Source organism: Cervus canadensis, chromosome 8 (genome assembly GCF_019320065.1).
Source record: "Cervus canadensis isolate Bull #8, Minnesota chromosome 8, ASM1932006v1, whole genome shotgun sequence".
Lineage (NCBI taxonomy): Eukaryota > Metazoa > Chordata > Mammalia > Artiodactyla > Cervidae > Cervus > Cervus canadensis.
Window position 1 is genome coordinate 65,549,260 of NC_057393.1, and position 15,464 is coordinate 65,564,723.

General features: G+C 43.5%; 1 non-coding gene across 1 annotated transcript; it reads left to right on the forward strand.

The window, feature by feature from the left end:
* The first annotated feature begins 3,183 nt into the window (after positions 1–3,183).
* Positions 3,184–3,293, forward strand: LOC122446884. The gene has a single exon (XR_006271043.1). It is a non-coding gene; the product is annotated as a U6 spliceosomal RNA (small nuclear RNA).
* The last annotated feature ends 12,171 nt before the right edge of the window (positions 3,294–15,464 follow it).

The window sequence follows — 15,464 nt, forward strand, 5'->3', positions numbered from 1 at the left end:
GAAACCAAAGAAATTTCAGGTTTATGTGAGCTGGGAAATAGTCAGTATTAAATTAACTTTGGCATTTAGGTTAATTTTTGCTGGTTTAATCAGACATGTCCTTGGAGCCATCAACATAAATTTTTTTATAGTACCTAGGCTTACTGGAAGTCAAATAAGATCTGCAAAATTTGTCAGCAAGAAAAATAGCTTGATATGATGAAATTTTTTTAAAGTAAGTTAAATGTAAATGAGATGAGTTTTTTTAAGGAGAACTCTTTAGGAATAGTTATGTTTTATGGCTCTCTACTTGAAAACAGTTTCTTCAGATATTTGGTACCTTGAAACTTTAGAATTTTGTTAAGTTAAACAATATGTTTATTGACTAATTTACAAGTTTGCCAGTCTACAGAGTGCTAATGTAAAAGACAGTTCATAATTGCTTATTTCTTAGTTTTCACTAAAAGTTAAGTTTTTTAAGAGTTGAGAATTCTGATATATGAAATTAAAATTAAAATTAAATAAGGAAAACATCTTTGTATGCAAGGAAAAGAAGGTATAAGAAATGAAAATGCATTTTCTTAAGAGAAAGAAGAAAATTTAGTCCTAAAGCTGGTTATTTCTAAATGGGAAAGAAAATAAGGGACAGATTAATATGGGTATAGAAAGTTGTGGAAGCTTTGCAAGGGAAAAGTTCTTAAAAAGAAATTCTATGTGTAGTCAAGACTAACTAAGATTAGAATTAGTTTAATTGAGTCAATGAATTTTAATATTAAAGGTAAGATGGTGCAAAGCCTGAGTTTGATTTCTCTATTAAGAGAACAGTTTTTTTTTTTTTTGACTGCTGAGCTGCTGTTGATAACAGATTGTAAGTTTCTTTTCAAGCTTTTAAGTTATTAAAAATTTTTTTATCTGCTTTTGAAATCTTTTATTGTCTCTTTGGTTAAATGATTAAGTATTATTTCATAGTGACCTGTAATCCTATTTAACCAAGTGTGGTACCTCCTGAGCGTGGTGCAGCGCCCTCTGGGGTCCAAGGCTAGTGTGGTAATGGGCTTGGAGTTGGAACACAAACAAAAAAGCGAAAACCTCAATCTGCACTTGGCATCTGTCATTCTCAATATGTGTAGATGAGAAGCCCAAAGAGGATTGAGAATGACCCGGGAACAGGCCCTCACAGGTGCAAGAAGTCAGAGGTCCCTGTTCATTACCTGGGTCCAGACCATCCAGTCTCAACCAGCTGGCAGCTGGAGGGGGCCTGGGCAGTGTTCCAGGCTATGGGAGGAGACCTTGGTATCTCTTACAGCAGAAAAATCCGAGTGGGTGCTTCCCTTATGTTGTTAACCTGCGTGCGTGCTCAGTCGCTCGGTTCTATCTGACTCTTTGTGACCCTGTGGACTGTAGGCTGCTGGGCTCCTCTGCTATTTCCTCCTCCAGGGGCTCTTCCCCACCCAGGGATTAAAACTGAGTCTCCTGCATTGGCAGGTGGATTCTTTACCACTGAATCACCTGGGAAGCCCTGTGTTATTAACAGTGACCTGCGAGAGGGGATCAGACCCCAGCTCACTTCCTGGTTTAGCTCCTGGAACCCCTCCCTCTGCAGCTCCCTCCGTTGCACTCGCCTCACATCACAGAGGCTGGGCCTCTGCCCCTAAGTCAGTCTGCAGGCTCTCCAGCTTGTTTCGGAGTAGGTATCTTGGCATATAGTTTTATCCAGACCCTATCCCTTTTCTCAGAGGTGAGAGCCTCCATTTCAACCTCACAAATCTGTCAAAAAGCTATGTTTAACTGCACCTGCTGTTCTTATAAAGAAAGGCCTTCCTGTGGGACCTGCAGACTCTGGAATTTTATTGCCAGAACTTTGTGATGCCCCCAAGGAATACAAAGGTGGAAACATAGACCTCGTCACCACCAGAATATAAAGAGTGAGATTCTGTGCTACTGATGTTGGTCAGGGGTGAAGAGGGTGCGTCCCAGTGGTCACTGAGGAATTCTTGTTGAGCACATACTGGATATGGGGCCCTGAGAGGTGAACAAGCCTAGGCTCACCTTCTGATTCGAGAAGACAGACCTACAGCTAAACAAGCACTAGTCAGTCCGTGTGCTGTGTGAGCTGAGGCTGGGGGTGGGGATAGGTGTCTCCAGAACAAGAGCACCGGCTTGCACGGCTCCAGGGGGCACCAGGCTTGTCGTGGAATGTGATGTGACTGGGACTCTGCAGTGTGGCGGCCTTAAGAGATGAGTGGAAGTTCTGCAGGTCGGAAAGAAGGTAGCCATGAGCTAGGGCTTCCTAGGTAAAGGGACCAGCAATTGAAAGAAACATAGGTGTGAAGGAGTATTCACTCCTCAAGCATGCCAGCCACACTTAGGCCTTCAGTGAGGGTATTTTGAGTGAAAAAGGCAGAGGTAGAGAATGAGGGTCTGATCCAGGACATTGAGAATTTTCATGCTAAAATAGTTTCCAGGCTTAATGTCTCCCCACAGTTGCTCTGCTAAGAGAGTTAGTCTCTCTCTCTCTTTTTAATGATGTTTGAAAAATTGAAAGAACTTTCCAGGCCAGAGGCAGAATTGCAGGGTAGTTAAGATTGTGGGAGCCTGAGCACCATTTTAACCAAGCGATCCGACGGATGAAATAAAAATTCACACTTAAAAAACAAGTAAAATAAAAAAATTCTAAAAATTCATGCTTTAAAAGCAAGACAAGAAAAATTTAAACAAAGTTTTCTCTGCCCTTTGGCTTCCTCTCTTCTATCACACTTTGTACAGCTGCATTGCATGTTAACTAGACCTTGACAGTGGCAGAAATACCTGCTCAACCAGAAAGATCCATTTTTCTCCTTGTGACACCAGTCACGTGACTCCTTAAAAGGCATCTTTCTTTTCTCAACCCTGTAAAGAGTCACGGTGACCCACCACTTGCTATGTATGTGCAGACATCTTTGGTGAACTTGTTATTTAAATGTCAGTGTATCATTTCCTTTAAAGATGTTGACTGGTGCAGAACAGACTGGTCAGATGACCTGGGGGGATACCAGCCACATCTGAGGGAAGTTCTTAGCTAAAATACTTACTTATGACTTAATATTACTAGCTGTATTACTTGTATTCTGTCTATTTTACAAGATTTCTTTACAAGATTATTGTTTCTTGCATTTCCAAATGTGTGACTGAGCCACTGATAAAGATAATGATGACTGTGCTCACTTCGGCAGCACATATACTAAAAAAAAAAAAAAATTGGAACGATACAGAGAAGATTAGCATGGCCCCTGTGCAAGGATGACACGCAAATTCGTGAAGCGTTCCAAAAAAAAAAAAAAAAAAAAGATAATGATGACTAGGCAATTTGAAACAGTTGACCAAATATATAGTCCTGTAAGATCATGATGGTAATAGTGTTGACTCTAGATATGGGAGGAAGCAATAAAAGGGAACCGTTTCCTGAACCATAACAGACTGGTAAGAAAGGCAGTCCAGAGGCTTTTGGTTATTCGTAACGGGGTAATAGCACAGTGGGCAGCTTATCAATGACATCTCCGTCTGACCTGAGAATGAGCATTCCTAAGGCTGTGGGACACATTGGTCATGAAATGCCTCCCAAACTTTGGTCGAAATTAAGACTGAGAGAGGGGATTAAGAATGTTATAAAGAATGTTACCCACCACCCAGTTCTACAGGAGTCAAGTTGTTATCGACTGCAGTTGCTGACCTACAGTACGTGTTGAAATGGGTTCAGGGATCCGGATGAGGCACTTTGTGCCTCTAGGGAAATTGATAGAACTGGTCCTCAGATAACTGGATATATTCAGGAAAAATTTTATAAACTCAGATTCTTGCATCTTCCCATACTTATAACAGCACTAAAGCCATTAACTAAGATCTCTGTTCCTCGGAATAATTGTAACCTTCTACCACAACATGTACTTGGTTGCTCTGCACCCCCTTGCCAAACTCACATATATAAACTGGCCTCCCCAGAGAGTCCCAAAGAGTTGCAAACAGTTCTCAGAGTTCTTAGAAAGACTGTCTCCCAGATTATAATTCTCAGGTTGGCTCAAATAAAATTTTCCATTTCTTTCTTAGATTGACTACTGATTAATTTTTTTCATCAACATTGACACGGACTGAGGCCACTAATAATGGGACACACCAACATCATGTGTCTCCTGATATGATGGACAGGAGGGAAGGACACAGCGTGTGAAGTGTTCCTGCCCCAAGAACCACACACATCACTTGAGTCTCCTTGTGAGGAAACAGCAAACAAATCCAGACTGAGAGACATTTGCAAAACAATTAGCCTGTAATATTTAAAATGTCAGTGACATGAAAGATAAAGGAAAAGGCTGGGAAACCTCTCCAGGTTGGAAGAGGATAAAGAGGCGTGAGCGCTGCAGCAGGCAGGCTTCTAAGACGGTCTCCGATTATAGCCCCTCTTTTGTGTCTCATGTATCATCACCTCATCTCGAATGTGCTGGGGTCTGGTGACTTGCTTTTTTCTTTTTTTTATTGAGGTATAATTGATTTACAATATTGTGTTAGTTTCAGCTATACAGCAAAGGGATTCGTTTTTTTTTTCCCCCAGATTCTTTTCCATTATAGGTTGTTATAAGACACTGAATATAGTTCCCTGAACTATACAGTAAATCCTTGTTGTTTATCTCTTTTGTATATAGTGGGGTGTATCTGTTAATCCCATGCTCCTAAGTTATCCATCCCCGGCCCCCCACTGTCTTTCCCCTCTGGTAACCATAAATTTGTTTTCTGTGCCTGTGAGTTTGTTTCAATAATTTCATTTCATGCTTTGTCAATAATTTCATTTTTCAGATGTATTTTTTTTAGATTCCACATATAAATGATATCATATAATATTTGTCTTTCTGACTCACTTCACTTAGTGTGATACGCTCTAGGTTCATCCATGTTACTGCACATGGCAATATTTCATTCTTCTTATGGCTAATATTACATTGTATAAATACATCATGTCTTCTTTATCCACTCATCTGTTTTATTTTTCTTAATTATTTACTTTTGGCTGTGCTGGGTCTTTGTTGCTGAATGCAGGCTTTCTCTAGTTGTGATAGGCTGGAGCTGCACTCTAGTATGCAGGCTTCTCACTGCAGTGGCTTTTCTTGTTGTAGCACATGGGCTCTAGGGTTTCAGTAGTTGGGGCTCAGTAGTTATGGCACACGGGCTTAGTTGCCCCATGGCATGTGGAATCTTCCCAGACCAGGGATGGGACCCATGTCCCCTGCATTGGCAGGTGGATTCTTAACCACTGGACCACCTGGGAAGTCCTCTCCATTCATCTTACATGTTGATTACATGTTGCTTACATGTTGATGACTTGCTTCTAATGAATAGAGTACAGCAAAGGTGATGGAATGTCACTTCTGAGAATCCGGAAGAATGTGTTTAGATTACAAAAGACTGTGGCTTCTCTCTTGCTAGGATTCTTTCTCTCATTCTTCTCAGCTCTCTTGGTCTGATGAAACAAATTGCCAAATTGTGAGATTACCCAATGGAGAGGCCAGTGTTTTAAGAAACTGAGGCCCTTGGGCCAGTAGACTGAATCCTGCCAGCAATCCCTGAGTGAGCCTGGAAGCAGATCCTGTCCCAGTTGTATCTTAGCATCACTGCAGCCTTGGATGAAACCTCAGTTGAAGCCTTGACCTAAATAGCCCAATGAGGCCACATCCAGATTCTTGACCCACAGACATGGTGAGATGTTAAGTTTTGGGGTGACTTGTTATGCACCTTCTTACAGGTAATACAGCTACTAAATGTAATGTCTAATCCTGAACTGGATTCTGGAACTGAAAAAAAAAATCAACATGAAAGACATTATTTTGATCATTGACCCAATATGAATAGGGACTGAATTAATAATAATATTGAGTCAATATTTGATAACTGTACTGTTTTGTAAAATGATACTTGATTCATTAGAGATACACACAGAAACATTTAAGGTCATTCTACCACTTCCTCTCAAAGGTTCAGGAATAATAATGAAAATGTGCATTATATATAATTATATATAGCATATATATTATATAGAGAGAGGTTCATTTATTTATTAATTTATCTGTTGTGTAACAAACCACCTCAAAACTTAATGACTTAAAACAACAGAAACGTTCTCCCCATCTTGTGGGAAGCTGGGCTCCTCTGCTCCACCTGGCATCGGCCGAGGCCACTCACTCTGCTGTGTTCAACTGACAGTTGAGCTGGGCTGGGCTGGAAAGTCCAAGAGGCTTCAGTCCTACGTGTGGCATCTTAGTGCTCCTCGGTGTGGCCTTTCTGTCCCCACGTGACTGGCCTGGCATCCTCCCAGCATGGTGCTTTCAGAGTAGTCAGGCCCCTTACGTAGCAGCTGCTGTCCAAGAGAGAGGAAGTGTAAGCTTCCCAGCCTCTTAAGGGAGCCCAGCCACATGCTGCCAAGGAATTGCCAAGCCACTCTTGGGATCTGGGGCATCTCCTCTTCTGTGGGCCAGGAGCAGCTGATTGGCAGTGACTCAGGGGAGAACCCTGCAGGCAAAGGAAGAGAGGAAGGGGAAGGATAAGAAGAGGCTTCCCCCACTGGAGTTAAAGGGCCCAAGGCCCATGAGCCTAGAATAAGCTTTTCCCTCTCCCCACTCAGCTCCCTGGGCCCCCATCATTTTACCTTAAGAGCTCATTTAAAGATGTCAAGGAGTGAAGGAGGAGGAAGAAAAATGGCACTTATTGGGCAAAAAGTGCCAGGAGCTGTACCTAGGTTATTTTATTGAATCCTCACAGCAGTCCTACAAGGAAACCGCCATTATCCCCTTTGCAAAGAAGAGATAGAAGAAGTCTCAGCAGGGGAGGAGACTAGAACTGACTCCTACTACAAAGGTACTGGGTCAAAGGATGTGTTTGCTTCTTTACTCAGCAAACATTTTTTGGTCCAGGATTGTGCCGGGCTTGGAACACTAGGATGAATATTGTTTTTATCAGCTATTGCTGCAGTAATGCTGCAAAACAAACATCCTCCAGATCCCAACAACAGGTATTTATCTTTCTCTTTCCTAGGTGCACTGGGGTAGGGGGAGTCAGCAGGGATTTCTGTTTCAGACCACGGGTTGGCTGGGCTTGGGTCCAGCCTCTGGGTTGGGTTCAGGTCTACTCTTCATATCCCCATATTCCACATGGACCAGTGGATAGCCTGGGGCACGTTTTTCTCAAGGGAGATCACAGGAACACAGGAGACAAACCGCCTGAGCACATTTAAAGCTTCTGCCAACATCACTAGCCAGAACAAATCACATGCCCAACCCAAAAGTGTAAAAGTAGAGAAGTCTGTTTATCCAACATGAAGCCACGGTGATGGCATAGAGAGTGAATTCTGTGATGAGGGGAATGAATTGAGAGCAGGGATCCCGTCTGCTGCAGGTGACAAGACACAGGCCTTGCCCTCAGGAGTCTTAACAGTCTAGTGGTGGAGGTGCTCATAAAGACACAATTACACTGCAGTGAGGGAAGTGCAATGAGGAGGGGTGTATGTGTGCACGTGTGTGTGTGTGCATGCAGGCGCAGTCTGGGAGCATTGAGATGGTGGGTCCCTGCAGCCAGCTAGACATCTGGGAAGACTTTCTGGAGAAGGAGATGCTCAAGATAAATTCTAAAGGATAAAATAAAATAGGAGCTCTTGGTTGAACTGGAGATAAGTGACAGGGAAGCGAGGAAAGGCATTGCAGGCAGTCACGACTGTGGGCACAAAGGCCCACAGAGGAGACCCAGGAGCAGGACGGTGTGTGTAAGAAAACCAAGGAGCTGCTCGAGGTAGGCAGGAGCCCAGCCATGGGGGGCCTTTGTCAAGTGCTTGATGGCATCTTCCGTTCAGCCCCAGAGCACTCCCCACCCTCCTCTGCTGCGCTCCCTGCCCTGGGTCACTGGCCTGTACAGATTGCAACCAGAACCTCTCTCATTCTGGGAAGACAGCAGAATGTGGTGCTAGCCTCTCCCCAAGTTCTCCCTGTTACCGACTGAACCCTGTCCCCCTGAAATTCACATGTTGAAGCTCTCACCCCCAAAGCGACTGTACTTGGAGATAGGGCCTTAAAGTATATAATTAATGTTCAATGAGTTCATAAGGGGCCTAATCCTGCAGGACTGGTGTCTTTAGAAGAGGAGGAGACATGAGAGATCACTCTCCGTCTCTCCACGTGCCCACAGAGGAGAGGCCATGTGAAGACAGAGAGAAGGTGGCTGTCTGTAAGCCAGGAGGAGAGGTCTCACAGAAACCAACCCTGACAGCACCTGGATCTTGGACTTCTAGCCTCCAAAACTGTGAGAAAATGCATTTCTGTTGTTTGAACCATCCAGCCTGTGGTATTTTGTTATGACAGACCTAACAGACTCATCTGCCACCCTTCCTGTCCCTCACCTCCAGAAAAACCACTAGAATAAGGAAATCAGAAGAGTCACAGACAACTTCTGTAGCAAAGCTAGGTGACATAACCCATAAGCTCAAAATACTGATTGGGTGAGGACAAACCACTGTTACTACACTTATGTGATACTGGTTTCTGTGAAGGAGAAAGCAGAAGAAAGACACCTGGGCTTCTGATGGTCCTGAGAACAGTTGAATTCTCACATCACCAACTTGTACTCAATCGCAGGTCAATTCAAAAGCAGCTGAAACCAGAAAATATTTCTGCAGGATCCAGTTTGCATATGAGTGCCAGGGGACTGCTGTGCAGTGATGTCTGATGATGCTGAGAACCATCTGGGTCCCATAAACTCATTTTTGCTTCCCCTATACACTCTTAAAACTAATAGGCTGAAGCCCTTTTTAATGACAAAGTCCCGCACTGGGACTTGGAGAGTAGAATCCAAACTAATCAGGACAGCAACGCTAAGGACAAAGGAAGAAAAACTCCAGACAAAAGTGGGGTTGGAGGATGGAAGATCAGGGGATCTGAAGAAGTACAAACGTGTGTGTACATGTGTGTGCATGCATATGTGTTATATAATACACACACATTTATATATATAATTACTGAGGCAGATTTTATTTTCCAAAGATGACTGCAAAAATCATCTCCTCATCCCACATGCCCTTCTTACAGCGTGGCCTTGACTTTTGTCCCTTTAAAAGGTGGGACCCATGTAACCTGACTGGAACTTTGTGATGGACTTGACCAGTAGAGTATTGAGAAAGTAGAGGCCATGTGGCTTCCAAGACTGCTTAAATGTTATGCATGTCCTCTTCTTTCTTAAAATGTTCATGCTTGGAAATCAGCCACCATGCTGTGAGGAAGCCCAATGAGCCACATGAAGAGATCGCAGGTAGGTATTCTAGCAGACAGCGGGCATCCAGCACCAGGTAGGTGAATGGAAGAGATGTCAGGTGGCCCAGTGCTCTCAAGTCACCTCCAGCCTGTCTTCCAGCCTGGACCCCAGGCATCATGATGTGGAGACATGCCATTTTCATTGTGCTCTTTCTGAATGTCTGACCCACAGAATCCATGAACACAGTAAAAAAAAAAAAAATGAAGTCACTCAGTTGTGTCCGACTCTTTGTGACCCCATGGACTATAGCCTACCAAGCTTCTCTGTCCATGGGGTTTTCCAGGCAAGAATACTGGAGTGGGTTGCCATTTCCTTCTCTAGGGGATCTTCCCCACCCAGGGATCGAACCCAGGTCTCCAGCATTGCAGGCAGATACTTCACCGTCTGAGCCATCAGAGAAGCCCTGAACACAGTAAAGTGGTTGTTTTATACACTAAATTTGGGGTGATTTGTTTTGCAGCAGTAGTAATGAGAACAGTCACTTTGTAAACTCAACAGAATGAAGAGCTAAAGATCCATGAAGCTGGAAAAGTAACCTTACTCCCCTGATGTCTCCTAAAAGTACTAGAAAAATTCCTTTTGCTTTAAAAAGAAACACCAGGAAGGCATCAAGGTTGGATCCTGTGTAAAATTATGAGAAAAAGAAGAGTGAGCTGTAAAATAACATATTCTACAAGTAGTAAAAGCACATGTCAGAAAAATATGTCCATAAAGGAGGGGAAAACTTAGTATTTCCAAAAAATTAGAGAAAAATTTTAAATGATAGAAATTATGAAATTAAAACATAAAGTAAAAATAGATGAGCTCAGAAGTCAGGTGATTAGGGGAAAATGTTTTGAAAAGGATGAAGATAAAGTCAGAAAATAAATATAAAAGAACAAGAATCCCTTTCATAAATGAAGATGAAAGAAAAGGAATAGAAGAGAAAATAACCATAATAGAGAATATTTTTCAAAGAAAACTAAGATAGAAGGAGGGCATTTTAAAAGAGATAAAGAGATAAAAAAAGATTTGAGAGTGATAGAGCAGAGAGAATACAGAAAAGGAAGAGTCAGCATTCATGTAATAGGAATTCATGAAGAACCCTGAAATAAAGCAAAGCAATGGGACAGAACAAATACAGAAAACTATAACTCAAGGAAATGTTCCTTACAGAGAGCCTGGCCTGAAATTTCATACAGAAGAAGCATACCATATACCTGGGCAAATCAACCCTGAGACTTATGTCTAGGGCTTTAAAGGAAAAAAAAAAAAAATAGAATACAAGCAAAAAGACGAAATCATTTATAAAGGAAAGAAAAACAAATTGTCATCTGACTTCTTAATAGCAATGCTTTATGTTACAGGGCAATATAATGACGTGTTTCAGGAAATGTGAACAAAAGATTTTTATACTGAGTGAAATTGACCTTCAATATAAAAGCTGAACTGTTATGAACATGGAAGAACCCAAGAAATTTTGTTCCCTTGAGCTCTTTCTGGATAATCCAGGCTTCAAAAAACTAAAAATACTGGTGAATCATTCATATTGTCTTGCCAGTTAATAATCAAATAAGAAAACATGGAGTTAAATATCACCATTTTGCATCCCTAATGAGTTAATGGGCTTCCCTGGTAGCTCGCCTGGTCGCCTGCAATGCAGGAGACCCCATTTTGATCCCTGGGTCGGGAAGATCCCCTTGAGAATTGATGGGCCACCCACTCCAGTATTCTTGGGCTTCCCTGGTGGCTCAGACAGTAAAGAATCTGCCTGCAGTGTGGGAGACCTGGGTTAGATCCCTGGGTTGGGAAGATCCCGTGGAGAAGGAAATGACTACCCACTCTAGTATTCTTGCCTGGAGAATCCCCATGGACAGAGGAGCCTGGTGGGCTTGTCCTTGGGGTTGCAAAGAGTCGGACATGTCTGAGCAACTTTCAGTGAGTTAATGGATCCAGGCATTGATCATCTGTGACTGGTAATAACGCAAAAAGACATATCATCAGACATTGTGCATGCCCTGGTGGAAGAATGAAATATCAAATATTAAATAGAATTGTCCAGAAAAAGAAGCAGAAGAGGGAGCAAGAGGAGAGGGAGGGGAAGGAGAAATGAACTTGGATCTGATCAAGCCTATAATCTAACTACCAATTTAAGGAAATACAGTGACAGAGGAACAGGATTAAAATGATACCCTCAAGACTGACACAATCCAGACTGTGGAATATTCTGCAGATAAAAGACATTAGTTTTCGAACAACTAAGTGAAAATTGCAAAGAGAAAAATAAGAGATGGATAGGAAACTTATAAATCAAAATAAATTGAAGGAAAAAAAGCAACCTAAATCCATATGAATCAAACATGGTATATGGAATTCATTTGGATCCTGATTCAAACAGTCTTCCTAAGAAATGTATAAAATAATTGGTGAAATGTAAAATCTGATGGCATCTTTGATGATTTAAAGAACTATTGTTAAGATGGGATGGTAGTATTGTGGTACTATTTTTGTAAAAAAGAGCTCTTATAGAGTTACATAGTGAAATAGTGAAAGTGAAAGTGAAGTTGCTTAGTCATGTCCGACTCTTTGCGACCTCGTGGACTGTAGCCTACCAGGCTCCTCCATCCATGGGATTTTCCGAGCAAGAGTACTGGAGTGGGGTGCCATTTCCTTCCTCCCAAATATCTGAAGAGGAGGAAGGAGTGGGGAGAAGCAGAGATGAAACATAATTGGCCATGTATTGATAACTGATGAAGCTGCTTCCTTACAATAGTCGCTTTATTTTATATGTGTTTGAAAATTTCTTCAATAAAAAGTTTAACAGAAGTCTCCCTGTGTCTGCTGGTACTTGATATCAGGCAGATGAGGAGGGGAACGGGACACACAGTCTTCCAGGCAAAGAGACCAAGCGAGGGAAGAGCTGAGAGGGGAAGGGAGAGTGGCCAGGAGCCCAGATGGCGTGGGCATGGTCAGTGGGGAGCCTGGAGAGTCTCGAGTCTCCCCACACTGTGGAGTTTGCACCTTCTTTTTTTTTAAATGGAGTATAGTTGATTTACAATGTTGTGTTAGAGTCTGGTGTATGGCCAAGTGATTCAGTGATATATATATATATACACACATATATATACACGCACATATTCTTTTTCATATCCTTTTCCATTATTGTTCACTACAAGATATTGAATATAGTTCCCTCTGCCAGTAAATCCTTACAACTTATCTGTTTTGTTTATAGTAGTATCTGTTTTTTCCAGACCTATTACCTTATCCCTCCCGCCAATCCTTGCTTTCCCCTTTGGAAACCACAAGTTTGTTTTCTATGTCTGTGAGTCTGTTTCTGCTTTGTAAATAAGTTCACTTGTATCATATTTTGGATTCTACAGAGAAGTGATATCATATGGTATTTGTCTTTCTCTGTCTGATTTACTTCTTCGTATGAGCATCTCTAGGTCCATCCGTGTTGCTGTGAATGGCATTATTTCATTGTTTTGTATGGCCGAATAGTATCCCATTGTATATATGTGCTGCTGCTAAGTCGCTTCAGTCGTGTCCGACTCTGTGTGACCCCATAGTCGGCAGCCCACCAGGCTCCCCCGTCCCGGGATTCTCCAGGCAAGAACACTGGAGTGGGTTGCCACGTCCTTCTCCAGTATATGTACCACACCTTCTTTATCCGTTCCCCTGTTGATGGACACTTAGGTTGTTCCCGTGTCTTGGCTGTCGTGAATGGTGCTGCTGTGAGCGGAGGAGTGCACGTTCTCTTTTTGAATCAGAGTTTGGAGCTTGCATCTTCTTTAAGGAGTAATGGGGAGAAATGCAAGTAGAACAGGGGCACAACCAGATTTGTTCCTTGGGAAGGTCACCATGGCTGCAGTAACAAGAGTTAGGCAGGGGAGAGCCACTCGGCATCCAGGCAGTGGCCTGGACCGCTAGTGGCAGTGGGGCTGGGGGACCTAGTCAGGATTTGGTGAGGAGATGGAGTGAGAGGGCCTCCTGCCTGATCGGATATGGAGGAAGAGGGAGAAGGAGGGTGGCGGTAAGACAGAAGCCCACTGGTGCCGGACCCTGGTCTAAGCACCTGACTTTAATCAGCTTATTTCACCTTCACACAGGCCGCTTGTAAGGCTGTTAGCATAACTGACGCCGTCTTGGGCCTGTTCAGTTCCTCCTGTCCTTCCACTGACCCTACCCAAGCCTGTACTGTGCAGTAAATCACTTCTCTGTCCGCAAGGGCTTGGTAGTTAATGGAAGCTGTTTAATAATCATTTGGACCAGATGACCGCTCTGCCCTCTTAGTCCCCAAACAATGATAAAGGCCTTTGCTGCTGGATTCCCTGCCCCCACGAGACAAGTTACCCGTTCATGAATCTTGACGTAGGAATGCATGCCCTATTTCCAAACATATACCCTCATATCCTCGGTTAACCGTGAAACTGTCTGAATGGCCCCTTGGCGGTGCAGAGTGCAGCTGTGACTGCTCCCAGGCCATTGTCTGCCCGACCCCACCCTTAGAGTAAGTTGTCCTGTGATGATGGATCCAGTGATGAGATGGAGCTGCCTGCCTCGTTTTTCTGTCTCAAGATGCCTTCCTTCTCAGTTCAGTGGCCATTTCTGTTCCCTCTATCCTCCAACACCCTTTGAGGAAGATGATTGTTGTCGTGTCTGGGTTCGTAGAAAGCAGAGCCTGAGGCCAAGAGCTGATGCCCATTGCTGTGTTAGGAAGAGTGACCCCAGGGAGCAGGAGGGAGGAAGGGATGGAAGTGAAGCAGGGAAGGAGGCAGAGTTGAAGCCAAGGTGTGTGATCCACTTGGCTGCCTCTGGGTGCACCTGAATGATTGCTCTATCCCCCGGGGGTATCCTTTAAGACGGCATATAAAATGCAACTCAGGAGAGCTGGACCAGGAGGCATAGGAGGAAGAATTTATCCACCAGCTCATGTTTCTTATTGGTCAGTGTCCACCCCAAAGGGCTGTACACACACACACACACACACACACACACACACACACACAAAGGCAGAGCCATAGGCATCCCACGCTTTGATGGCCTCAGAGAAGCCCCAGGACAAGAGGCCAGAGGCGTGCAGCATGGTCACGAGGCCAGGCACCATCAGATTCCACCCTGGCGAAGCTGGTCACAGTGCTTTCAGAGCTCCTTGCCACCTCAGTGGTTAGAGGAACAATAGAGGCCAGGAGCCTCTCAGGTGTCTCCCCATCATCATTCACAGCACACACCATAATTGTCCCCATTTTAAAGGTGAGAAAACTGATGCTCACTGAGGTCACCCAACTAGTCAATAGCACAGCCAGGATTCAGCGCCCATGGTTCGGCTGTAAAGATTGCACGCCTTTTTGGGGGGGCGGGGTGCTCTGTATCAGGTCCCAGCTGTGGCGTGAGGAAGCGTCCCTGCATTGCGTAAGATCTTTTCTTTATGGCTCACAGACTCTCTGGTTGTGGTGTGCAAGCTCAGCAGTTGCGTCACACAGGCTCCAGAGTGTGTGGGCTACAGTAGTTGTCATGTGGGGGCTTAGTTGCTCAGAGGCACGTGAGATATTAGTTCCCTGACCAGGGATCCATCAAACCCGAGTCCTCTGCATTGCAAGGCGGATTCTTAACCACTGGACCACCGGGGAAGTCCCTAAAGATTGCATTCTTATCCATTATACTAAGCTGAATCTCAGAGGCAGTGGCCCCACACCTCCAGTTTCAGTGGGCCTGTGGATTCCAAAGCCTTATGGGGATGTGAAGGGAAACAGAGCCACCAAGATAGACTTAATTATTGGGGAAGAAGGGCTGTAATGTGATAAATACAATTAACACTGCTGGATATGATATATGAACATTGTTAAAAGAGTAAATCCTGAGTTCCAGCATAAGAAAACATTGTTTTCTTTAATTTTGTATCTCTGTGAGGTGATGGATGTTCACCAAACTTGTGGTAATCACTTCATGATGCTGGTAAATCAAATCATGATGCTGTACACACTAAATTTATTTAGTGTTGTGTATCAACTACATCTCAATAAAAGCAGAAGAAAAAAATTGTTAACGTGATTGGGGGGAATTTTCTAGGGATCCAGTGGTTAGGACTCCGTGCTCTTACTGCTGAGGGCCTGGGTTCAAACCCTGCTCGGGGAACTAAAATACTACAAGCTGCACTACATAGTCAAAAAAATTTTTTTAATTAA